The sequence below is a fragment of the Streptopelia decaocto genome (genome assembly GCF_964273445.1).
Source record: "Streptopelia decaocto genome assembly, chromosome: Z".
NCBI lineage: Eukaryota > Metazoa > Chordata > Aves > Columbiformes > Columbidae > Streptopelia > Streptopelia decaocto.
This window is the reverse complement of record NC_138657.1, coordinates 62259677-62285529: the sequence shown is the minus strand read 5'-3', so window position 1 is coordinate 62285529 and position 25853 is coordinate 62259677. Positions and strand designations below refer to the sequence as shown.

General features: G+C 42.6%; 1 protein-coding gene across 5 annotated transcripts in view; it reads left to right on the top strand.

Moving 5' to 3' along the window:
• Positions 1–17928: 17928 nt before the first annotated feature.
• The window catches only part of RAI14 (retinoic acid induced 14), a 91560-nt gene continuing 83635 nt past the window's right edge, over positions 17929–25853 (top strand). For 4 of the 5 annotated variants that reach the window (XM_082074421.1, XM_082074420.1, XM_082074419.1 and 1 more), the window contains exon 1: positions 17929–18048. The gene's annotated coding sequence lies outside the window, so the exon portion shown is untranslated. The remainder of the gene's footprint in view (positions 18049–25853) is intronic. The other variant, XM_082074418.1, reaches the window with a different exon arrangement.

Sequence of the window (25853 nt, the reverse complement as noted above, 5' to 3'; positions counted from 1 at the left end):
AGATGAATGCCAGCAATTCCCTCCTGTAATTAGACAGACATACAAATACCTGATTTTGCTAGAAACTACAGACAGGGAACTCCCTTTTCACCTAGCTCCCCCATGGTGAGGTAGGAAGTGCAGTCTCTTGGTGTCACTGCCTTTTACGTTTGTGACAACATGAGGATACTACAACTTGTAAGGACTCCAAAAGCAGCTCCCCACAGCAGGTCTTGGAAACCACATCAGGATTTACTGTGCTGTCTGTGATGGGGGAGGAGTGTCACAGTCAGGCTGATTTCAGTGTGTCAGGAATTTCTGTCTGTGGAGCCTGTGACTGCACTGAATGGACAAAGAAGTTTTTCTAAATTGCTTTTCCAGAACATCAAGGAAGGACTTACAAAAACTAATATGTACAATTAGGATATACTAATGTATCTTCAGTCTCTTGCAAAGCATTCATGCATGAGCTGTAGAAGCCAGACTAACTGCCTTACAGCTGGTACCAGGGATGGGCACCAGCATCCATGAAACTCAGAAGAATGACCTTCCCTTATTTTTTTCTGCTTTTGTTGCATAATACTTTCCCTTTTAATGGCACCATTTTCAGTAGAAATGCCATGTTTACTGTTTTATTTAATCTTTTAAAGCCATTTTCTTTGTTTGTCAATTCTGCACACATACTATGTCTTCATCCTCTTTGTCTTAATGCCAACTATGTGTAATAGATAGCACCAGCTTGCTGGTTAATTTGGGAATTTCTAGAGTTACTGGCTATGGTCATGGTTACTTGCTCAATCAAATATTGAATACCAAGAAACACTTATTGTTAAAAAAGCACTAAATTTGTTTACCTCATTAAGTATACATTGCAAGAGTATGTTTAAGGAAAACAAACAAACAAACCAGCCCCAGTAACAACAACAAAACCAAGGCAGAAACTAGTTGCTGTAGAAAATCTGTGCTGAGCGAGGCTGCATCAGCTGCAGATTTCCAGCCAAAAGATGGACATGTCCCTTACAGTCTAACTTCTGGCAAGACCTCATGCACTCACTTTACATGCACACTGGATATAAGGATCAGCGAGTAAAACCAGCAATGGCCTTTAACCACACCTTGAAAATAGCTCCCTCTGGGCTCCTGCAGCATGGGGTATTTGCATTAGTAAACTAAACACGACCGAAGCACAGACCTGAACACTGGACTGAAATCTTTTGTTTTGCTTCAGTGTTTGGATGACTTCAGCCTGTGTTAATGAAGGTTGATGGCAGACCATGCTCACCCACCAGCTCCCAACAGGCAGCTTGGCCATGAGCTGTGTGGGGCACAGCTCTCTGACACACATGCCATAACTATAGGGTGTTCTGTAAAGTCACAGACTAACCTTTTTTCTGTAATTGTATTATTGTGTTAAGAAGAATACCTTTAGCAAGAGGAATAAGAGAAATCCAAGGACGAGAAGGAGAAAATTGAACAATACTTAAGAAAAATATACAAAAAAGAGACAAAGAGCCACAAAAGAAAGCCATGAAATGTGATTAGAGAGGAAAAAAAAAAAAAAAAAAAAAAAAAAGGAAAAATTTTGAAAGGGCCCATTTGGAAAGCAGAACAAAACCAACAACAATGAAGTAATAAACATTGAATCTGTGTTCAGTGCACACTTATGAACTGAGATGTCATTTAAATTTAAAAGAATATTATTTGTTCTTTCAAACCCAGGACACAATCTCCCACACCCACTTTATAATATATTCTCAATTTTAGCTGGATACAGTCATACTCCCAAAGAGGCTGCAATAAATTTCTGTTCATGTATGCACATCAAGGAAAAATATTTGCTGTAAATTTTCTGATTTTGTTGACCTGCGTAAATGTTGAGGTTGTTAAAAAATATTAACACAAACTACACATTTTCAACCTTCTCCCCTGCCCCCTTCTTTTGCCCCAGAAGTTCAGGTTGATTATGCTGTGTTCATAAACCAAACATACCCACAGCCCGAAACTACACACACGTCTCAATTTTGAGGGCAGAATTACACATCTTTCCTATTTTTCTTCGGCAGTTAGGCCAGCATAAAGAGTCCCCATTGCACGCTCCACCCCAGGATGTGAGCTCACAGCTCCCCCAGCTGAGCTGATACCATTGCTTGGAGGCCACACCATACACCTTTTTTGCAATATTTATGAAAATAATCTATGCAAAACTCTTCCTGGTTTTCGAAGACAGAATGCTTTGTCAGTCCAGTATGACCTTTGTGTTTTTATAACTGATCCAGATCAGGGTTATCATTAGCTTAAAGGTTTCCAAACATGCTCTCCCAACGCCTCCTCCTCCGAGGCCACTAGCAGTCTGCAGAAACTTCTAACAGCCACAAAGGGATATTTTATTTGAGGCTGTTCAGGAGGATTTTCTTCTGCAGCCCCTGGTTAATATTGTACCCATTCTGCTTATCTACCCAGGATGAAAACTTTAGGAAATCCCAGTCTAGACCTAAGTTCCTAAGGAACTTCTTTTTGTTGAGAGAAAAAGAAACCTCGTGTGAGTGGTGTCTTTATAGGAGTAAGAGAGGTTTCCCAGGGTTATCTGTTGTTACTCACGCATTTTTATTATTGCTTTTAAAAAGATCTATAGAGCATTCAGCCCATAATTGCATCAATATTCCTATCTCCCAGCCAGTTTCTTCTCGGAGGCAAAGGAGGCTGGGGTAGAAGGACTGAGGCAGATCTCAGCCCAATGAAAAGGACCAGGAGCTGTATCTCACAGAACTAAGTTAATCAGAGCACCTGAATAACAATTATTTTTATCAGTGACCTGGGTATGAACATGAATTTTTCGTTAAAAGTCTGCCTTGGAAACATCAGGGTTTATAAATACAAAATAAATCTATCATGCTCAGACTGATGGTCCCTCACAGAAGTTTTCCAAAAAACTTATTCATTATTTTCCACATGAATCCTCATCACAGGTAACAAGCAAACCAAGCAAAGAACATTACTGTATCTTTATTCTCCTACCATTGCAAAATTCTATATCTCTTGGAGGATTATGCAAACAAACGAGCAAACAAAAAAAAGATCTACAGAAAAAATATGTAAAGATGGATGGATTTTTATGGTTGTAAGTGACCACTGTGAGCATTCAAGCTCATCACAGGTGTAGCCTGTATCACAAAATTTCACACAGTTAATCTTTTACTCAGCTCAGTAACTTGAAACGACTAAAGCTCATCCCCTGGAAAAGGCATCCATCCACTCTTATTTCCATCCTGAATTTGTGCTGCATTTCAGGGGCCAGAAATCACTTTCCTCTAATGCCCGATTGCATCAGTCTGAGATATTAATGGAATTTACAGCTACTCAGAGGTCCCCTTTAATTGGCAGAGCAATGTAAAAAAGGTTTAAAATGAATGCAACCAAGTTCCAAATGCATAAATAACTAAAATTGCAAGTATACATGAGGTCAGCTGTAGCTACATGATGAGCTGGTGGCAAAGCCCAGTGGAAAACTGTATTGTGTTCAGTCCTGGAAATCATGCCCACTTTGGGCTGAGAGATACTGGGAATTTATCATCAGCCTTAAGGTTCATTTGAACTTCAGGACATGCTCAAGCTTTCTTTTTTCTGGTTATCTGCTCTACAGTACAATGATTCTCATTGTAGAGGTACTCAGGCATAGTACATGTAGACATATTAATTAAAACATCATATTTTAAAAGATCAGTCCATGATCAGCAGCCTTAGAAAAAATGAATCTCATCACTAATGCTGCCCTCTCTGATACAGTGCCTGGAAAGAAAGGATGGATGGAGGGAGAGAACGCAGGAGGAGAAAGACAGAGTGGTAAAACAAGAGTGGGAGAAACAGGCAAACAGAGGGGAAAAAAAACACACAGGGAAAAGAAAACAAAGGTCATGGAAGAGGTTAAAGGGATGAAGGGGAGGTGTAAAGGGAAAAATCCAGACAAAGAGAGTGCAAATGGCCTGGAAACTGAAAGACTAAGTGTGGGGGAGGGCAAAGGGAGAGAAGGAAATAGAGGAACCTATTTCATCAATTATTTTCATTACTTATGGAAACATTATAAAAAAACTGATGAATGCTGGGTCCTCTCAAAAATTTGCACATGTAGCATGGGAAGGTTTTGAATGTAGGGCATTTCTTAATATGTATGGCTATGAAACACAAATCGTCCTCTGATCAGTGAAGGGAACTGTCAGCATAAATGATGTTTAATGGGTGGTCTTGACACTAGTAAGGATTTCCAGCACACTTGATTTATAGACCCAAGGAAATAGTCTATGAAAGAATCTTACATCCTCAGTTTCCAGTTTAATAGACACTGCCCCAATATTCAATAGAAGTGTTTCATGTTCTTCATAGACTCTTTTTTAATGGATTTAATCTCATCTCAGAGCAATAAAATCTTAAGATAAGTTCCTATAGATAAAAATTTAAATTAAACAGAAATTGATCTTACTGATTAGTTGATCCGTAGAGTCTCAACCTGCCACTACCTGGAGATTTGATGAGAAGCACTCACACTCTTCTACAAATCTTCAGATCACTTCTGAGCAGGGAAGGGAAAAGCTTACATTGATACATTTTCACGAAATAAAATATTGAAGAATATGACTATGTGTTGGAATGCTTTCAACTAGACATAATACACATACAGCTACAGGGCCTAGCTATTTTTCTGACATATATGCATTTTGTCCCTTTCTTATATCTCTGATCTGTTTTATTTTAATAGAACTATTTGCGTGAGAAGCAGCTATCTGTGTAAGTAAATGTTTCCAGGATTGGCCCTAACTGCTTTTAGTATGGTTATCAACACTGGCCATCTGTGTTTTTTCATTTTCATTCTGTAAATGAATCCTTGCCCTTTGAGAATTTCAAGGACCAGATAAAGCTCTTCTGCAGCTCCAGACTGAATACTCCAACAATTACTAGTTGATGGGATATGCAGTAAAAAGTATTCTTTTTGACAGTACAATTTATAAGCATAGTTTCCTTTTGCTAACAAGTATTATAACATTTCTGTGCAAAGATATGGCTGGCTTTAGCTGTGTGCTTAACCAGTTTTGAGCTGGTCCTTTGTGATGCAATGTAACACAACGAGCAAGTACATAATCAGATAAGTAGCTCCGTGTTAATAGTACATCCTGATTTTGGATTAATAGGGTTTCTATTTAGTTTTATTTTGGTTTAGAGATTTTAAATTCCAAGCATGTATTTTGTAGTTAGCAAGTAAGGAGAATTAAAAACATGCAACCAATGAAAATAAGCAGTCCAATCTGCCATCTATACTGGTATGGCTGGAATGCTGGTAAAGGATGCAGTCAAGATCTTATGATTCAGTGCTTACTCAGCTTTTGTTAACTCTCCCATAATTAGTTTTAATAATGAGATAATACCTAAGGATCCAATTTCTATACTGGCTTAATGTTACTGGCAGCTGTAACCACGTAAATCGAAGCAGATCTGGCTCCAGGACCAGATACCTACTTGATATTAACTGAAGGAAATAACAGAGCATATGGATAGGTTCTTACCTACACGAAGGCAAGTAAAATAGTGAAAATATAATTGGATCACTTGAAAGGAACTTCACATGCAAAAAACAAACAACATATATTTTCTTTATAAATGTAAATGAGAAGACAATCCATTGTATTTAGATTAAATTGGCAATTTTTCACAAAGTTCTCAACTAATAAACATCCTCATAAAAAAAATAAGTTGTTGTTAATTCCCACATACAACATGAAGCCTCCAAAGCAGAACTCTGTGCTAGCGTTCTTACCCTGAGTCTGAGCACTAAATGGCATGAACTGAAAGGAAGAGACTGTTCTCTAACCACCCAGTAGAGGAAAAAATGTGTGTGTGCCAGGGGGAAGTTTAAAGACTGATAAGTTGCATCATTTTTCTTTCTGATTTCGGGGTTTTAATTACAACATAGTTAAGGATTTTTTAAAACAAATTATCCTGTTACCTCAATTACACCTTTTATAAGGAATATCACATTCTTTGCTAACCTGTACTAGTTAAGCATGAAATCATCCCTAATGGACCGATGCTTCTTCACATACCAGTTGTATAAGGCAATATATGCCACTTTGTAGATTAAGTTCTGCTAAGTAGTGATGGCAATCACACTCCATTCCGAATCGAACTTAGACTCAAAGGCCTACAGGCATGGCAGAGATTCAGTTTAATTTGATACATTGTTCATCCATGGATAAATATTATTCAGTCCAACCTCTTCACTGGCAGAGAGGGCATTGGGACTGGCAGTTGCTATTTTGTAGCCAGACACCAGGACTGTCCTGGTTCTAGTTCCTGAATCAAGTTAAAGAAAACAAATTTAAGACAAGTCAGGAAGCTTTGACTGTGTCTAGATTAGCATTTTGGTTTGGTGTGGTTGGGAGTGAATCTCACATTATGTTGGTCCGACTTTAATCACAGCCGCAAGCCTGACAGTGTTCAAGAAGAGACTGGACAACACCTGCAGACACATGGTGTGAACTGTGGGGTTGTCATATGCAGAAACAGGAGTTGGACTCAATGATCCTTGTGAGTCCCTTCCAAATCAGGACATTCTATGATTCTATGACTTGCAGAGCAACTTTTGTACATATTAATTAGATTCAGAAGAAGCTCCATCCCAGATACCCACGAAACATGATCCAGTTCTTTGGGAAGTGGGGGTATATATAGGTCTAAATCAGCGATTTGTTCTTTGGATGTCATTGAACTGCCTGTGTTGGGGACACTTTGCACAGGGAACAAGATGGAATATTGTCTGAAGGAAAAACTCCCAACTCCATGTAGTGTAAATATGGGGGCCTAAGCTCCAAATGGCTTGCTAAAACAGGCATAGACCATTATCCTGCTGGTTCGGAAGATGTCCCTCACTGAGCCATTCTGTTTACTTGTATAATATTAACTCCTCACTGAGGAAAAAAGGTCTGATTCAAAATATTCTGAAGGAGAGCAGGTGGGATGGTCTCCTTCCTGGAACTGACAGCAAAGTCTTGGGATGGAACGATGCTGATGAAGAGAGGTGAAGGGAAATTCAAAATCTTCACAAAAATTCTGTCAGAAATAAAAATTAAATTTAAATTCAAAGGCAACACTGCCATTCCCAAGGGAATTTCTCATTCCATTAATTACATTAATAAAGACTCTCAAAGTAAATGGACCAATTTGCTTTCTTCAGAGAATTCAGTTCTGCAAACAAATCTCTCAAAGCACAGAACATGTTGAAGGATGCAGCCAGTACCAGACTGTCTTATTCATCACTCAGCATCTCATTGCAAGCAGCTACCATCTCATTGCAACCTTTGATGAAAACACTTTCCTGATATGATCATTGTAAATGTCATTGCAATTTCATTCTGCATACTACTTAATAAACAAAATGGATTTACAACAGCCAGAAGAGGAGAGTAAAGTATACACAGGATTCCGGGATAAATACTAAGTCTGAATTTAAGACTGATTTAATGAAATTGTAAGTGATGCATTTTGAGCTGAATTGAAACTTGCTGGAGATTTGATGAGACAAAAAGAGGTGTATGAAACTTGTTCCAAAAGTCAGAAGCGCAGAAGCTAAGACTTTTGCCCAGCAGGAATTAAATCCTGGATAGAGAACAGATATGAGCACAACTAAAGACAGAAAATACAATATTTCCAAATGCAAAGGTTTTAGCATCTTCATTTAAAATGTTTACAGTTAATAACTTTACTATACAATTTAGTAATCTGGTTCAATTATGGGGCTATCCTCAGGGATAGTTTCATAGAGAATATTATGCTGTTGTAGAGTTTGGAAGGCAAAATTTGGCTCATTTGATGAAAGTTGGAAGGTGACCTGGTCCTTTTTGATAAAATGACAGAAAATTATGGTTTACAAGCCATTCTGTGGGCCCTTATGTGAACAAATGTTCTCTTCTTTGAATTTTCTAAACAAAAACCTCTTGTTTTCACAAATTGTTGCAGAAACAAATACTGTGAAAAGGCAACACAAATTATTTTAAGGTATTTGGTATTTACTTTGTTCCAACAAGCACCAACTTTATAATGTTCATAGAAAAAATGTTTGCTGTACCCATCTGTCTCCACACTTCAATATCCAATTGCAGCTATACTTTTGTTATTCAACTACTTAAAATGGAATCAACAACATCCTTACTGCTAATGAGTACACATTGCTTATTTACAAAACAATTTGTGTTTTAAAATTGCAACATAAAATAAAATGGCAAGCAAGTACCTAAGTAAACAATTCCATCTTAATTACTTACTGTGCTTTATAATTACTTTTTATTGTAAATGGTTCCATTCCCTCTTGTAATAATTTCAACCTGAGGCTATATTTTCTTGGCTTTTATATTTAAATGCGCTTAAAAGTTGATTAATAAAGTGTATCCAAATCTCTCAGTAGTTGTATTTTTCCTTCCAGGGCAACAAAAGGAAATAACTAGCAACTGACTAGAAACAAATGTTATATATACATATATATATATATATATATATATACACTTAAAAATATATATATATATATAACTATATAAATAAAAGTAGATATATGTGTATATAATGATGTTTATTCAACCTGAAAGCTAAAGGAAATGGAAACAGGACCAGGCTGTCAGGCAGGCTCTTGTTGTCATGGCCTGCAAGAACAGATTCCTGTGCCCAGGGCAAAAGCTAACACATTCCAAAATTGGGGTCCATATTTCCGCAGAGGTCAGTACCATCAGACCTCTTTGGCAAAGAATATGCTCTATTCTCATTTCCTGTACAGCACTTCAAACTCAAGAGATGTTTGAAACTGAAAGAACAGGTATGAGCAAATTGAAATCTGTACATTCTGTTTATTGAAAGACAACAGTAAGACACTTGCAGATGTTGCTGATCCCACATAGAAGTTCACAGAATCATAGAATGGTTTGGGTTGGAAGGGACCTGGAAGATCATCTAGTTCCAACCCCCCTGCCATGGGCAGGGACACCTTCCACTAGACCAGGTTGCTCAAAGCCCCATCCAACCTGGCTTTGAGCACTTTCAGGGATGGGGCATCCACAACTTTATCCCATGATACTGAATAAAACAGATCCCTGAAGAGACCAAAGTCTGTTCCCCTGAAGCCCAGGGTAGTGATCTTGCTGTGCACCTTCCTTGCTGTCTTAAGGATCTTGAACTCCACCATGACGGTCACTGCAGCCGAGGTTGCCCTTGATATTCACATTTCACACCACACCCTCCTTGTTGTTGAGAACATGGTCCAGTATTGCACCTTTCCTAGCTGGGTCCTCTATCACATGGAGAAGGAAGCTATCACAACCTTATTCCAGGAACCTCCTGAATTGCCTCTGCCCTGCTGTGTTGTCCCTCCAACAGAAACCGGGCTGTTTGAAGTCTCCCATGAAGGCCAGGACTTGTGAACGTGAGACTGCTCCTACCTATCTATAGAGGACCTCATCTGCTCAGTCTGGTTGGGTGGCCTGGAGCAGACCCCCACTACAATGCCACCTGTCCCTGCCCTTCCCTTAGTCCTGGCCCATAAACATTCAACAGGCCCCTCATCCATCCCCAGGCAGAGCTCCATGCACTACAGCTGGTCACTGACAAAGAGGGTGACACCACCTCCTTGCCCCCTGTGCCTATCCTTCCTAAAGAGTCTGTATCCTTCCATGCCAACACTCCAATCACAGAAGCCACCCCACCATGTCTTCGTTGATGTCAATAAGACCATAACACTGTAGGCATGTGCACATCTCTAAGACTTCTTGTTTATTATTATGCTATGTACATTTGCATAGAGACATTTAAATTGGGCCCCCAATGAAGCTGAATTAGTGGCTGGAGTGATTTGAATTCCTTTGTGCAACTCTTCAAGCACTCTCCCACTGACCTGTGACCCTACTCCAGGCCCTGGGTATCAGTTGCTGGCACTGCCATCAAACTGGTAGGAGTGGGGTGGATTGAAGTTCCTTTCCCCCAGCAACTTTATTTTAAAGCCCTCTTCACTAGCTTGGCAAGCCTATGGCTGAAGATGTTCTTCTCCTTCTCTGGCAGCTGGATCCCATCAGTCTTCAGTAGACCAGACTCCTCAAAGGGAGTCTCATAGTCTAAACAGCAGAACCCCTGCCTGTGGCACCACTCCTGTAACTATTTGTTGATTCACCAGGTTCGACTGGCCCTTTCAGATCCTTTCCCTTTGACCAGGAGGATTGAAGAAAAAACTACCTGCACTCAAGAGTCCCTTACCACTGCTTCCACAGCTCTGTAATCCATCTTGATGCTCCTCAGACTGCTCCTGGCTGTATCACAGTTGCATATGTGAAACAACACCAGTGGATAAGAGTGGACTGTACAAAGCTGGGTTGTCTCTCGGTGACATCCTGATACAAGCCCCCATTAAACAGCACACCTCTCTAGAGAGCGTGTCAGGTTCGCAAATCCATGTCTCTGGACCTCTCAGAAGAGAGTCACCTACTACTGTCTCCCATTGTCTTTTCTTAGCTGTGCTGGTTTTTATATGAGGAGTAGATCGGGCTGCCTTACTCAGGTCCAGCCGCTATCCTGATTTGACAGGTCTTTCCTCTTCAGTCTGCAGAGTGGTGAAGTGGTTCTGCAAGGGCACCTCAGGTTTGGGGGAAGTCTCTTCCTCCTGCTGGTTCTTGCCTTTGCAAGCTTCCATTCCTCTGCACTACTAGACTCCCTCCCTCTGTGTGTGCTGTTAGGGTAGTTTTTGCCTGTTTGTCCATGGGGTGCAGGTCCACTGCAGACTGTGCTTGGAACTAGCTATCTAACTCCTTCTCAGGCTCCCTGATGTTACACAGCCCTCTCACCGCCTCCTGCAGCTGGAGATAAGAGTCTTACTTCTAGGAACTTTGCATACCATCAGTTTTATCAGTGCATGGTGTTTACACTAATGTGCACACAGAGTGCATTGCTGGGTATCCCTTATATTCCACTATCCATTTAGCTGGCTAATGCACTCTGGAAAGGCTCCAAGCTTGTAGTGGATTTCTGGTCCCCTCCTACAGTCATTATCATTCATTTTGTTGAGTTCTTTCACATTCTTTCAGCTCCCAAATTCTCACCAACTGTGAAGAAAAGGGTTAATGCTTGAGTATCTTTGCTCTCAGGTCCCAGCTCTCTAAGCAAGAGAACAAAAGTGGTCTACATACCAAGTCTTGGGAGACAAAACCCGCCCCTCCTCCTTACCAGACAGAATCCTTTTGGATGGACAGTGTTGGTGATAGCCAGACCTATATGTGTGCCCCAGCTCTTCACCTAGAAGGGAAGAAGAGGCAGAGGAGTGAATCCTAATGATTCCTAGAAAAGAAAGACTCACTTGGCATAATTGGAAAGCAGCAGATGGATTTGTGGTGAGAGCATTTTGAGACTTCTGTTGCATGTGTTTCTCTGAATGGGAGAGAAGGGTGAAATTTGGCCTACACTCAGTCACAGACACATGAAGGATTGGTCATGAAGGATCATGAGTGTGTGGGAAGGAGAACTGGGGATCACCCGGCTGGTGACCACTGGCCTTTTGACACAGCTCTCACACAGGATCATGTGATCCTGTGAGTTGTTTCATGGCAGCAGAATTATTTCTTCCCCTCAAGGCCAGAGGGGCCTGACAAACAGATGGATTGAGGCTACTTTGGCAGTAGACAACAAAGTGTCTGAGACTGAACATTCAAGCGAAAGAGCAAGTGCACAGTGAGAATGGAAGGCATTACAACCATGGAATTGCACATATACACAATATTCCATGTGGGAAAAATTCTTCTAGACAGAAGAAATTACTTTAAAGAAGTCACTTCAGAAACATATGAATTATTTCTATTGAGTGGTGTGGTTCACCCCTCTGGAGGATGTGGCTTTGGTTTTTTTTAACCTGGATAATACCAAAGCCAGATCTCATCTCTTCATGAAAATCCACCCTTGGATCCATATTTATAATCTTCTCTGTACAACTACATTCCTCTGTGATGTTCTGGTTTGTCACAATTTCTAAGAACTGGTACAGCATATCAAAGATTTACTCTCACTCCTTTGTTTGCTACATATTTGGTGGTAATTAAGTACCTCATTTGTAGAAGCCCTTATGCAAAGCCTCTCTGCTGGAGCAGGATTACATAAGGTTTATAGCTATCCTTGTGCAAAGTGCAGAAATCTCCAAGGTCTCCACACTAAATCACAGAGTCTTAGCCTTGGATCCCATCCCACTTTCCAACCCTTTGATATTTTTCTCTTGTGATCCAGGATAAATGCTGTAGTCATCTCTGAGAAGTAAAAAGGAAGGTCATTTACACGAACCCCAACAGAGGCAGGGTGTTTTGCATGCAAATACGAATGAGATTCAAACAAATTGTTAGTTCAATTATATTGACACAGGGGAAAGAAACCTTGGATTTTACCTTTTTTTTTTTTTTTTTAAATTTCGATTTATATATAAAAAAGAGAGATCCTGTAGCCTCAAAATAAATGAAGACTGATAGAAGAAAACAATGTGATCTGAGAGTCTCTTCATCAGAGGAAGCATTTTAAAAAACAAACCAGATGACTGACATAGTGAGATTTGGTTCTTCTGGAGATGTAAGCAAGCTTCTTTTTCAAAAGCTGGAAGAGTTACAACAGAGATGGGATGCATATGGGCTTTTGCACCTCCACAACAAAATCATCATCAGAAATTGTGCCATGGGAATACAGCGTGGGACAGAAGTGAAGTTTCAGCTTGCAGATGCCAAGTACATTAAGAAATCTTGTAAGGAACAAAGACAAAAAAAAAAAAAAGGCAGTTTGAAATGCCATTTGCAAGGTGCTTGGTTTCTCTGTAATGCAAATAGTCATATAAAATATGCAGGAATGTGGATTTCTTTGGTTTGAATGGGAAGAGGAAATTGATTTACAAATCCTGAATGGAATAGAAACCTTAAAGCAAAAGCAGACACAAAGCAACTCCCTGTACGATGTGGAGTAAATATGGCATGTAAATGCCTCTTCTTGTGGGAACTGTTTTGACTTTTCTGCTATTACAACATAATCAAGGTGCTCTCACATGTTATGGAATACTAGAGATTTTACTCTTTAGTGATCCTCAGATTAGTAAAATCATCTTCTTCCTGGTTGTTCTTGGGCAACTGGCCTTTCAGGACTTTCAGCAGTATGCCTTCAAAGAGCTCTTTACATTTGTGGAGCTCTCTGCAAGGTGTGTTCTGCGTGGCCTCTGGTAGTCTGGTGGGTGGCTTCACGCAGATGTTCCCATCAGGCTTTTGAGAGGTCTCAACCCTCAAGCTTGTGAGGAAGCCTCTAGTTTGTGCAGGAGCTGGGAAGCAAGGGATTTTCTCATGAGTGGTCTTGGTCCCCAGATGTATCTGTGGGGCCAAGCAGAGAGCAAATATTCCTCTCACTCATGGAAGAATGGAGAAAAGTGGAGCAACACAAGAGGCATAGAATTCCCATGGCCCCATGTAAGAGCAGCTATGCAGATGAGAACGAAGCACTCTTGTTAGAAATAACAAAGCTGAGGATGCTACACAAAAAAAAACCCAGTTAATTCATGGTGCAGAGACCTGAAACATGCCTTGTTGATTCTGAGATAGGCTTTTAACAAAGCTTTGTTCTTTACTTCTTCCTCTTGTTACCTGTTTGGACAGTTGCCTTTCTGGTTCCTGAGCTTTTCTATAAGAAGAAATGAAGCACTTTTTCCTTTTTTAATTATTCACATAGATGCACTGTCATTTCAGTCACAATCTCTTTGTGTAAGGAGTGCGTAATCCTCTTCTGTTGTTTCCATGGACTCGTGCTTTTAAAATAATTTAAGAATTAAATATGTTATGGAATAATTCTGAGAATGAGTCTCCATGGGAAAGCTGCATTAGGTCATCAAGACCACTGCCTTGCAGCTCCAAGCTGTGGTCCCCGCAGGGGAGATACATAAGATAAATCTATTTTACACTGGATGCTAGTGAAAAGGCCAAGAAATTATTTGTCTCCTAGTTAAACCTACTGAAAGCACATTCATATCAAAGACACTAACACGAAAGCACACATTTCCATAATAATGTGAGAAAGTGAAAGGAAAAAATAAGAGGATTTTTACTCTTTGTAGTTAAGAAGGATTGCATTAATTCCTTTTGTATATCCCAGTGGCTACAAACTAAAATGAAAAATACATCCAGAGGCAAATAGTGTCCTTCCCCTTGTAGAGAGAGAAGAGTAAGCTACATTCCTGGAGGACTGTTCTTCTTCCTAACTGGAACTGATCCATTCAGTCACACCCAGGTAAGGCTGCTTTTTAAGGTAGGCTGAGGTCCAGCCGAACTCTTCTGTGAAACCCTTGAAGGACTTAGCAACAGTGACACAGACAGCCTGGCCTCCTCCTTTGGCTCCCAATTTCTGCTTCTATGGAAGAGAAGGAATATTCAGATTCACAGGGCTCAGCTGAGGGCAGACCAGCCTCACGGTGGCTCTTGTGGCCATGGCAAAGCAGGGCCTTGTGGCACAGAAAGAATCTCAAGGGCAAAACAATTGAATTTCTCTGGAGCTTTTCTACAAATGCAACCTGGGACTGTGAAGAGGACAAACAAGTGTCATAGGTTGATGCTCCATGCAGAAAGTTGTGAAGACGAGAGCATAGATGTAAAAAACACAAGGAAGAAGGAAGGTGGGTGAAAGCAGAGGAAATATCTAACTAGCAAGTGCATGTTTAAATATTCTGGACAATTCCCTGCAACTATTTCTGGATTTTTCCTTCAGCCTTTGAAAGATCACTTCAAAGGAAAAGAAGTCCTTAGGCAGGCTTTCCTCTGTCTGAAGATTTTGTGTCAGTTCAGAGTGCTGTGTTAGCCACTCTACTTGTGACTTTCTCCAGTCTTTAGTATTTTCCTGTGTTGACTCCATCAGGCCCATTTCTGGTGCTATGCAAACAGCACAGAAACAGCAAAAGAGAAAAATTCCCAACCAAGTTTTCTGAAACATACCATATTGTGAAGAGGCATCAAGTACCTCCTTTCTGTGCTAACAAGTTATTAAAAAAAGAAAGTGCTCTGGTGGGAGAAGATATAAACAACACTTTTTAACTCTCTTGCTAGTTACCACAGAGATTCTTGCATTTATGGGGGATATCTGTCGCAGAGGGTGAAAAAAAAATTACTGTACGCAAAAAACAGCCCAGTAGCAAAATCATGTCTCAAACTCTAAAAGCAAACTTTCTTTAAATTGCCCTTCAGTGAAAAATAACTGTGTGGATTAACAAAACAAACTATATTCAGATAGGAAATAATCAGACCAGAACAGGTTCAGTGAGGGAAGAGAAAATGTGGTAGTCACTGCTCGTAGAACAGGTTTAAGCTACCTGAAGAATAGCAGGGAAGCATCAGCCAGCTGAGGAGTGTGATTTCCTTGGCAAACGATTTCTAGGTGGAGATGTGACCAGTGCTTTGTGTTGTGCAGAAGGCAGTAGCCAGAAGCAGAAAAAAAAAAAAAAAATTAACAATGCCAAGTAAGCTAATTAGCAGATGCTATCCAGACATTGCAACAGAGTGATAAAGCGTGATTTAAGACATCTTTAAGCCACTTTCAGACCTGTCCCTTCTGGAGAAGTAGCTAGGAATGCATCAGGTGAGCAGCTGCTCAAAGTCAAAACTGGCTAAACATCCCAGCTTTTGCAGGAGACTGAGCAGAAGAGGATATCCTCTGCATCTCCCATCCTTGCCTTACGTATGTTGCACAAAGGAACAGCAGGGCAAGGGAAGGGAGTCACACTGCCGAGGAACTAATACTCAGATTTTTAAAGAAGCTGCCTGTGTAGAATGTACTCCAGTTTATGCCTCTTGCAAATTTGATTCTCTCCGTCTTACCAACAACATCTATTAGCTCACGCTGAGCATTTAATAAAACTCTCAAAGAGTTGTTCTCATCTTGTTGGTAGACCATAGAAGCACAGGTGGACAAATACAACTATCGCTGGCACCTTCTGACTCCCAGCCTTGTGCTTAGGCCACAGTGGCTTCAGCCACAAAATTACATAAGGGTATTTTGAATGAAAGGCAATGCCCTTGCCTTGGAGAGATACCCAAAAGGGGGCTCAGAAGAGATCAAAGTACAGTCTTCCATGCAATGAGACTAACTCAGAGGGCAGTCAGGTTCTGTCAGATCAGTTTGGTTTAATGTATTTAAGCTAGCTGCCTCTACAAAGCCCGAAACCTTTATCCTGGCCCACGGTTTATGAGACAGTGACCAATGTTTCTCTGGCAACTGGTGAATTTGGTATTTCCCAGTTCTCAGGAACTGAATATTTTATAATAACATAGCCCAAATGCATTATTTATTATTCATGTGTCATTATATGTGAGCATCCCATGAAAACATGCCCAAACTGCATCTTTATGATATGCTAGCGTTGAGAAATGAAATAAAAATCCTACAAGGCCAAACTATTCAAAACACAAGAAATAGTACCTGCATATTAAATCATTTTCATGTAGTTACACATGATTATGTAGAATTTTGCTGATGTTGGAAGAAGTAGGCAGGAGACTTTCTAACCATACTGTACACATGTATTTGGCTTTAAAAAATAACTGGAATGAAAAATAATTGCATAATAACTGCAACATGCTTTGTAGCTGCCGAGCTAGCATTGCAGGGAAAGTTTAATTTTCCTGTGTAATTCTCAGCATTAACTATATTAGATTAACATTGGTGTGTATCTTTCATATAAGAAAAAAGAGAGGAAACAGTGCTGGCACAACGACGACTGTTCTTGAAAGTAAAACACATGCAAAACAAATTGGCCAAGGTAAGGGCTGCAGATTAGCAGAGGAAAGTATGCTTCTGGTGATAATCAAGTGTATTTGTTTAATAACAATACTTGCCACTATTACAATAATGACCTAAAGTTTTGAAGTGCTCATTTCCTCCCCGTACTGTTTGCCACTTCAGAAGGTGTGGATATGGTTGAGAACAGAGAAGATAAGAGCGATCACAGAGATTAAAGGAGACCTTCTCAAGCAGAGAACGGGATTGTGGTGAGTGGGACCAGCCCATGGACGTGACATGATGGCAAGATGGATAAGGACTCTGGCAGGGCTGTTGTGGTGCAGTGGCAGGCAGAGGCTCACCAGCTCAATTTGTAGATGAGGTGTCCAGAGTTCCTCGCGCAGGTGAAGGCAGCTGTGATCTTTCTGGTGAGATGTTGGGGTGGTTTGCCATCAGCTTGCCGGACGACTCAAGAAAGGACTCTCTGGAGGTTCGACTTCGAGAAAAGGAGTTGGGCCTACACAGAAAGGAGACTTCTGGAGCACATCCAGTGAAGCAGCACCTTGGCACAGGCATAAAGCCCACTGGTGATTCTCCAGCCTCTAAACTCCTGCATAACCAAGCACTACACCGCTCGTTAATTTGGGTGCTAAACAAGAAGCGCCCCACTTGTCTTTCTTCTGAAGCAGTCCTTTCTCCGTAGAGGTCTGAGGAAGGTGAAGCTTAGGAGGGAACTGAAGCACAGGGCATCTCTCCTGTGCTGAAGCACTTGCACTCCTTGGGGAGCTCGGTATCTTCTTTTCCCCTCAGCTTTCTCCTGAGGTGGCCAGAAGAGATCCCGAGGCAGAAGGGACGCGACACCCACTTCCCCGCACGCTCTTCCCACACACACCCGGCCCTGGGAGGGCAGGGTGGGCTCCCGGCAGCGTCTCCCACCGGCCCGCTGCAGGTGACACCTCCCCCCTTGTCACCCCTTCCCCTCAGACCCCGCTCCCCAGCGCGGGAACCCCGTGCGCCGCCACGTGACCCTCCCCCGCGGGGAAAGGGGAGGGGGCGGTGGGGAGGCGAAGCTTTCCCCGCGGGGGGGCGGACGGGGGACGGAGCCCCTGTGGTCACGTGGCCGCGGAGTGATGTCACGCCCACCCCCTCCCGCCCTATCCGCGCGGAACCGCCGAGTGTCCCGGGGCGCGCGGCGGCTCCGCTCCGCCCTTCAGCAGCGGCGCCGCTCGGAGCGCGGCTCCCGCCGGCGGACGCGATCGTAGCGGGACGCGGTTCCTCCATGAGGTGAGCGCGGCTCGGCGGGAGGCGGCGGGGGGAATTTGCGTGCACGCGCGCACGGCGGCGGGCGTCGTGAATAGGGGCTTTGTCTGCGGCGCCCACCTGCCCCCGCCTCCGCAGCCGGCCGCGGGGACTGCTGCCGCCGGCGCTTCCCCGGCGATGCCTGAGAGGAGCCCTCCGCGCGGCGCAACAGGAGGAAACTTCTCTCTTCCTCCGGCGCTGCCGGGAGAGCCCGGTTTCCCCGGTGTGGGGGAGTGGGGAGCACCGGTTGGGGGGTGCGGGGCGCCGTACATGAGTCGTTGCCGCTTGACTGTTTATTGACGTTATTTATAGTTTTATAATTTTTTTTCCTCTCCTGTCGGTGCGTGCGAGGGTGACAGCTGCCCGCGGGGGTGAGCGGTAGCACCTCCGTACAGTCCGGCCGGCGCCGGTTCAGCCCCCCACGCCCCTACCCGCCGGTGAGCGGGTCTCCGTGGGTCTCTCAGGGGCGGCATCGCACGGCGCCTCACACCGCGGGTCCGGCCGAGCCCCGGGGGCAGCGCTGCCGCCTCGTCACCCGCTCTCCGGTGGGCCCTGACAGGAGTTAAACTCACCCCCGGGAGGACCCTCCGGTTGCCTCGCTTCGGTAGGAAAAGGTGGCGACGGCGTTGTTTCGGTGCCCGTGTGGGGCGGTTTCTCTCCGAGGTCCTCACTGGGAGCTCGGGGAAGGGAGAGCTGACTAACGGGCTCCCCGGGGGACCGGCGGTTGGCCGGGCCTGGCCGGGGTCTCACCGCCAGCCGCGGCTCCTGCCCCGCGGGCACCAACGGGTCTGCGGCTTCCCTGGCAGCGGGGACTTAAAACAGATTTATTTTCTGCAGCTGTTTAAAAAAAAAAAAAACAAAAACAAACCCGAAAAACAACAACACAAAAACTCTGCTTTCGGAATCGTGTCAATTGTTAACCAGGAACCTGTGCTTCCTCAAACTTCCAACAGAGCAGGCGAAAGATTTTGCTTTCTCTGGCACAGTGTTTGGCAGCACAAGCCTTCCGCAGTTTGCCGTTGCCACTTGTGACATTCTTAAGTTTCTGTGAGAAGACTAGTTAAATTCTGCTTTATCAGCATTTCAGGATCTTAACAAACTCTCCCGTTTGTTTTTGTAGTGAGTATGAGCATGGTTATTACAGAACTGATACAGACCACTTGTAGTCTAGTGGAGTAAGTGCTACTTTGGTAGAAGCTGTAGTATCTTTTATTTTTTTCTTTGTCTCAGCAGGTTGCAGATTAGTGTGTGTTATTTAAAAAAAGAAATAAATGCCAAAAACTACACATATATCCTTTTAGAAAGGCCTTCTAATGTCCTAGATTAACTAGGAGTAAATGAATTTAGTAAATATCTGTCAGTGGCCTCTTGGCTCTTGTCTTGGGACACTGGTGGAAAGCTGTCAATGAGATTTTATTTACTAACAGAAGAATTGCATAACACCCATACGAACCAGACTAAAAGAGCATTTGACTAGAACAAGACTTTATATGAGCTCAGGGTTCTCTTGAGTTGATGCCAAGCTCAGTGCCAATAAGTGACCATGCAGTCTCTAAAAATATTTGCCCTGTGCTATTCTCTTCCTTCTTCCAAGAGTGCATCTGCTATCAAAGCAATAAAATCCTATCTCCACCCTTCTTGTTCTCTGAATCAAGAGATGGATAACTTCAAATGGAGAAGAAACTAGGTGGGAGGCTGCTGGTGATACAAGCATTTCACAAGAGGGCTTACTTTCCTCATCTTTTCTTTTTTCTTTCTTTTTTTTTTCTTTTTTTTTTTTTTTTTTTTTTTTTTAATGTTTCCCGCTGTGTTACTTTTCTTCTCACCCTCTCTGATAATGTCTCTGATAGTGTCTCTTTTGATGGAGAAGCACTGTCTGGAGAAACATGAAAGCGAAGTTCTTGTGTGAAATGTTGGCAGTTTCTAAAGCCTACTGCAACATTACCCTAATCACATTCCTTTTGAGAACTGATTGTGGGCTGGTTCTTTTTGCGTAGGGATAATGCTTGAAATAACTATAGAGAAAAAAAAAACAAGCAAAACTAGAACAAATCAGTTCAAAGCTTCAGTGGCAGAGACAGTAAAGTACTGAAAATCCAAAGGTGGGAGGAGTAGAAATCCATAACATCTTCTGGGGTTAGAGGTTTGAGTAACTGGCTCTACTGCTGTGCACATATTTCCTTCAGGACTGAGAAGCCTCTTCACATGCTTTCATTCATTGAAATTGCTGTCTGGGTGCCTGCAGATGCACACAAGTGATAGCTCTGCATTTGAGGTAGCTTGGGGCTTGTTTTCAGAGTTGTCAGTCCTTGCTGCTCCTTATGTTTTGAGGGCCGTCTAATGCAGTTTTAGGATATAGAGGAAGTACTGTAAATAGCTGTAATACAGGCAATACTTTAGAGCAGAGCTTATCACTACCAAACTGCCAGAGACAAATGCGAGTCTGGTGAAGTGTGGAAGCAACTAAAGATCTCTACTGACACTTAGGACTAGCTGCCAATCTAGATACTTGCTAAGGACTGCTGGAGTGGAAGTACTCAGCAGTGAAAGAAAGCATCCTTCCTGTGTGTTGGGATCCAGAACAGGATGACCAGTAATACCTGGAGGTGATGGTGGTAGTCTGTGTGCTGAACTTGAGACCACCTCTGGAGGAGAGAGCCTCTGGATGAATGGTTTGTGCATGTGCCTGGGAAGTGTTAGATCTTGACTCAAGTTCTTTGTCTGCAGGCGGATCTTGCATTTTAGGTAAATGCTGTAATAACTTACATGTGTTTTCTAACACTGCCATAATCTCCTTTTGGTTTTGTGCTGGAAAGCCATTGCTGTTATTCAAATTATTGTAAAACAAGATGTGCAGGTTTGTTTTTTTTTTTTTTCTTCACCTGAGTCTGTAGTTTTTCACCTGATGGGTGGAGAGCCAAGGTTGTTCAGTCATTACAAGAGAAAAAAATATTGTATGTTGGTCTGTCTATGACTCTGTAACTTCAGTAGCTGAGAGGCAAGGACCTACCATTCGTTATTGCAGATATCTGGATTCCAAAAGGCACTGGGACAGCCTGAAATGCTTCTGGGGAGTTTGACACTTGTGTGCTTTCTGATGAGCTTAGAATCATAGGATCATTTCAGTTGGAAGAGATCCTTAAGATCACAAAGTCCAAACATAACGTAACTCTAGTACTAAACCATGTCCCTAAGAACCTTGTCTAAATGCCTTTTAAACCCCTCCAGGGATGGTGACTCCACCACTTCCCTGGGCAGCCTGTTCCAGTGCCTGACAACTCTTTCCAGGAAGAAATTTTTCCTAATATCCAATCTAAACCTCCACTGGTGCAACTTGAGGCCATTTCCTCTTGTCCTATCACTTGCTACTTGGGAGAACACACCAACACACTCCATGCATTTCAGGTTGTTGTAGAAAGCCTCATGCAATTGGTCTCAGCCTATTGATCCAGCTGGTCCAGATGCCTCTGTATGACCTTCCTACCCTCCAGCAGATCAACACTCCTACCTGGTGTCATCTGCAAACTTACTGAGGGTGCAACTCAATCCCCTCATCCAGATCATTGATAAAGATATTAAACGGAGCTGCCCTCAATACTGAGCCCCAGGGAACACCACTCGTGACTGGCTGCCAACTGGATTTGGCTCCGTTCACCACAACTCTTTGGGCCCAGCCCTCCAGCCAGTTCTTTACCCAGTGAAGAGTACACCCATCCAGACCATGAGCTGCCAGCTTCTCCAGGAGAATTCTGTGGGAAGTCATGTCAAAGGCTTCACTGAAGTCTGAGTACACAATATCCACATCCTTTACCTCATCTACTAAGTGGGTCACCTTGTTGTAGAAGGAGATCGGGTTGGTCAAGCAGGACCTGCCTTTCGTAAACCCATGCTGACTGGGCCTGATGGCTTGGTTTTGTGTATACTGTGTGATGGCACTCAAGATGTTGGTCAGATTGACAGGCCTGTAGTTCCCTGGATCCTCTTTCCAACCCTTCTTGTAGATGGGCATCACATTCACCAACTTCTAGTCAAGTGGGACTTCCCTGGTTAGCCAGGGCTGCTGATAAATAATTGAAGGTGGCTTGGTGAGCATCTCTGCCAGCTCCCTGAGTACCCCTGGATAGATCCTATCTGACCCCGTAGACCTGTGTGTGTCGAAGTGGTGCAGCAGGTTACCAACCATTTACCCTGGGTTATTGTTGCTTCATTCTGCTCCCCATTCCTGTCTTCTGGCTCAGGGGGTTTGGTACCTGGAGCACAACTGTTCTGACTATTAAGGACTGACGCAAAGAAGGCATTTAGTACCTCAACCTCTCCCTCATCTTCTGTCAGGTTGTTTCCCCCTGCATCTACTAGAGGGTGGGGATTCTCCTTAGTCCTCCTTTTGTTGCCAATGTATTTATAGAATAATTTTTTATTCCCTTTAACAGCAGTAGCCAGGCTCAGCTCTAGTTGAGCTTTGGCCCTTCTAATTTTCTCCCTGCGTAACTTCACAGCATCCTTGTATTCCTCCTGAGTAGCCTGCCCCTTCTTCCAAAGGTTATACATTTTACTTTTATTCCTGAGTTCTAGCCAAAGCTCTCTATTGAGACAGGCTGGTCTTCTTCCTCATTGGCTCATTTTTTGGCACATGGGGATAGCCTGCTCCTGTGCCTCTAAGATTTCCTTATCAAAGAGTGACCAGCCTTCCTGGACTCCTTTGCCCTTCAGGTCTGTCTCCCAAGGGACTGCCAACCAGCCTCTTAAACAGATCAAAGTCTGCCCTTCAAAAGTCCAAAGTAGCGATTCTGCTGACCACCCTCGTTACATCTCCAAGAACAGAAAACACAATCATTTCATGATTGCTATGCCCAAGGCAACCTCCAACTGACGTGTTACCCATAAGTCCTTCTCTATTCATAAACAACAGGTCCAGTGGGGCACCCTCCCTTGTTTACAGGTACTTGCCTGAGACACCAGCATGATAATTCTAAGGGAAATTTAGAGATTCAGATGTTTCTGAAGGCTGGAAGAAGTATGTTAAACACTCAATTTTCTTCAAGATTTGTATGGCACCTCGTGCTGCTGCTATTGAATACGAGTTTCGACAGCCTGAATAAAATCAGATAAAAATCAGTTGATTGTCAGTAATTTGTAGGTGTTGATCTTGCTGATGTTCTGCTAGTTTGTTGATAGTCTTCCACAAGACAAAAAGTATCTGAATTCCTGCTACTTTTTTTTTGAGGGGTGGAAACACACCCAACGCTCCTTCTATTTTGGGGTAATGTTTAAAAAGGTGCTGCATTTTCACCAGCTAAAATATTTTCCCTATCCAAAATATTTTCCCCACCCAAGAATTTGGAAGCTGCATAGGAGAACGGAAGATATTTCTGGACAACAGAACTTTTCAGTAGGGTACCCTTCTAAGACCTTTCAAAAGTATAAGTGCAGAGTTTATGGGAGTGGGGCTTGTCTTAGGTAAATTAAATTGATGTTTCTGTCTTCTGAACCCCAATAGGTGGCTATTCTGCCTTTGGCTATCTCAGAATATTGATCCATAGAGTCAGGGATATGTCTTTTCTTAGTTTTAACATTGTATCGTGTTTGCTGATTCTGTAGAGCACCTAGTTGAATGGTTGATACAAAATACTAGGAAGAGAGTAAGTATGAACAAATTATTACCCATGTGGATTTCTTGTTTAAGAACTAGCATTTCACAAGTGGGACTATGCATAATTTTTATCTATTTCTAGTCATAGCTGGATGCTTCAATTCCAATCTAGCCATGTTGGACTAAGCATTGAACAAGGAAAACTCTCCAGGACTGCAACATATCTTATGAATGATCAAAACAGAGAATATAGTCTCAAAAATGAGGGGCACGTAAGAGGGAGGGTCTTTTTCTTTCAGAGAGAGGGAAATTGAAAGCAGAGAAAGACAGGGGTATGTCTGAGTTCATGCGGCAAGCCTTGTCTCTTTTACTGTACTCTTCAGTGAGCGGGATGTGTGTTGACGGACTCTTCCAGACAAAAGAACTGGAGTAAGAACATAGTAAAGTTGTATGTAATGAGTGAATGATAAATTTGCCTGGACTTTGCTTGAGCTAGGATTTTTTGCCTGGAGTGCTGTCTAATATGCTAAGTAGACAAATCAGGGCAGTGTCACATTTTGATTTTTCCCTGAACTTCTCCTGTAATTCACTGTATCTAAGGTCTTGTTGATGCAAGCTGTCTAGAACTGATTTTGAAAACAGTGTTTAACAAACTACACAGAACCCCACATCGACAGACTTGCCTGGGTTTGTATTGGTTGTACAACATCCACAGAGATCGATAGTGCTCAAGCTGAATCTGTTAAAAATTAAGTTTAACATTTGCAAATTTTGAATATCAAAGGAAGTGTAAGAGTAGAGAGTTGCTGCAAAACATTCTGGAGAGAGGGGTGATAGCTGTAGGTTTATTGGTGATGCAATATCTATGTAGCTCTAACTTTAGGGCTAGAATGCTTAAATTTTTACAGTTCAGCACATCCTTGCAGTGATTTGTGAACAGATAGGGGGATTGTACTAAGTTACTCAAGGCCTTTGCCATCTCTGATGTCTGATTCTCTTTACAGTGGGATTAACTGTATATAAATCGCTCCCACTCTGGAGTAGTACTTGGGCTTCTCAGTGCATTTTTCAGTGCACTTTCATTAGTAAGTAATAGTAGATCAACCTAGTCAAATGTCACCATAGGTGACATTAAGTTAAAAAAAAATTTGTTCCGTTTGACTTTTCCTGTGATAGGAGGATGGGTTACTCAAGATGGAAAAATTGAGCTGTGCTGATAAAGAGTGGGGAAATGTTCCCGTTGTTTTTGGTCACATCCTACATGCTTCTCTGCTTCAGCCTGAGAAAGAGAGAATACGCTCAGCTGGATGGAAGTGAGAAGGTAGTCAGACATGAAGTGCAGGATGTTGTTTGTTTTTTTTTTTTTTTTGTGGGACAGCATGGGCTTACTGCATTTGTGTGCAAACAACAAAAGAGGCTAGGCAATGGCTAATGCTTCCAGGTGGTCCTGTGGCTTTGGCAATGCAAAGGAGAAGCTTGGGTTTGGGCATGTTTGTGGTGCTGGATAGGAGGTCAGGGGAGCTCAGGCATGTGAAGTGTTTGAGGAGTACTGAAGGTGGACAGCAGAGAAGGTGCTAGTACTGTGCTTAGCTGCTTTTTAGTGCTGGCTGCCACAAAGGCTTGTGCCTGAGTCAGGGCAGGGCTTGTGATTTAGAAAGCAATCATACAGAGAATAAATGATGGTGTTTTTCTTTGGGAAAAGACACTTCTGGGGTGTGACTGTAGGGCTATTCACACAAAGGAGATGTAAGTGTATGGCAGCAATTGTATTCTTCCAGATCCTTGTGATACTGCTGTGTGTGGGGTTGTGTGTGTGTGTGTGTGTGTGTGTGTGTGTGTGTGTGTGTGTGTGTGTGTGTGTTGTTTGTGGGTTTTTTTGTTTGTTTGGTTTGGTTTGGTTTTTTTAATGTTGCCAGATCTTGCATAAAGTCTCTAGTTCTTTTCTGTAACCTCACAAGGTAAAAAAAAAAAACAATCGGAGTGCTTTTAGGAGGGAAAGGGGAAATGAGTTGATTATGTGAATGAAGCTTTGCTGCAGAGGAGCACTGTCTGAGATGGAGACATCTCAGGGTGTTCTGAAAGAGGTATGAGATTTTTGACACCTAAGTTAATTGAACTCAGCACTTACCAATGAAGGGTAACTGTCATTGGCATGAACAGTGTGCATAGTGTACAGTTTTACTGTAAACTCATAGTTTTA